Source organism: Gavialis gangeticus, unplaced genomic scaffold (assembly GCF_001723915.1).
Source record: "Gavialis gangeticus isolate Ggan-Ray unplaced genomic scaffold, GavGan_comp1, whole genome shotgun sequence".
Lineage (NCBI taxonomy): Eukaryota > Metazoa > Chordata > Crocodylia > Gavialidae > Gavialis > Gavialis gangeticus.
This window is the reverse complement of record NW_017728993.1, coordinates 6,355,851-6,357,172: the sequence shown is the minus strand read 5'-3', so window position 1 is coordinate 6,357,172 and position 1,322 is coordinate 6,355,851. Positions and strand designations below refer to the sequence as shown.

The following is a 1,322-nucleotide window of genomic DNA, read 5'->3' as shown; positions in this document are numbered from 1 at the left end:
TGTTACCAAAAGTACATAATGACAGTAACCGATGCAATCATGGCCTGCATACCAGTGACCAATACAATGTGGCAAGGCTGCTTGTGCCAGGTGTGACTGAATATGGCGTCTGCTGTCATGCACTGCTTATTGGCCCAACTCGAATAATCAAATATGTATCTTAGAACAGTTCTTGCCACAAATAACCTTGGGGTTGGTCCCTCAGTCACAAGGCTTAAATTATAATTCCAAAAGAAATGCCCAAGGGATGCCCGTTGTCTGGACCTAACCCTTACATCATCAATTTTGGTGTGAGACAGTTGCCATGAGTGAATAAATTCTCTGCCTGTAACTTATCTTCGGAATCTGGGTTAGTATGTCCACAACGTTCAGTAATCAAATTAGTTTTGTCAAGGATAGAACTCAAACTCAATTAGTTCCTTTGCTGGAGCAGGGTGAAATATGTGCCCTTCACCACCCTTCTCTGGGTGTAGTCTCAGACAGTCCAGGTACCCGGTCTTCCAGAGGGGATGGCTCCCCAAACAATAATGAAAGTCAAAGAAAATGTAGCACCTTGAGCGCTCCCATATCTGGTGCTAGACAGGGGTATTCACACTCATGCGTCCCTTACACTTCTGTCTGGGTGCAGAATCCTCTCAATCCTTCAGACTTTCTCTGGCCGCAACCATTGAGAATGAGATCCTCTCTGGGTTCTCTGCTTGTGGGCTTCAACATCTTCTCCCCATGTCCCGAGCTGTCTGTTCTGCCGGAGCCAAAGAGCTCTTTTGGCTGTCTTTGCCTGGCTTAGCTTCCCAGGTCTGCTGACATGCTGGAGACAGGAGGCTCTCCTGGCTGCCTCCATCTGGCTCTACCGCCCAGCTCTTCTGCTGTGCTAGGTACATTCTTTGTGCATCGTTCTCTGTGTGTCCGCCTATGTGTGGGGAGTATGTGCTTTTAAAATGGTGCGGCAGTACTGTGCGCTGCTCTGTCACCCTGGATCCAGTGCCTGCAGGTAAGTTACTCCTATCACCAGCTCTTCCCTGGCTAACTTTCCCTATGGGCTGAGGCCATTTGGGGTAGCATCCACCCTTCCCATGGGGCACTAAGCCCCCTTTCCGTGTCACATGGTGACACACACAAAACAGTCCAGAAACTTCAGAACCCAGTTTAAGATAAATCTGGATCACTGTAGTATTAGACTCATTTGATTTAGGTCAGACTGGTGCATGGAACTTCTATCCGCTTCCCCTGCACAGCCCCAGGGCTGAGAAATCCCAGATGCTGGTCCTAGCCCCAGGGCTGCTCTTTTTACTTTCCCCTTCCCCCTCACTGGTCTGTTTTGG

General features: G+C 48.9%; 1 protein-coding gene across 2 annotated transcripts in view; it reads left to right on the top strand.

Annotated features, from left to right (window-relative positions):
• Window positions 1-1,322, top strand: part of PDE4B (phosphodiesterase 4B) — a 561,637-nt gene that overhangs the window by 245,206 nt on the left and 315,109 nt on the right. The window lies entirely within an intron of this gene.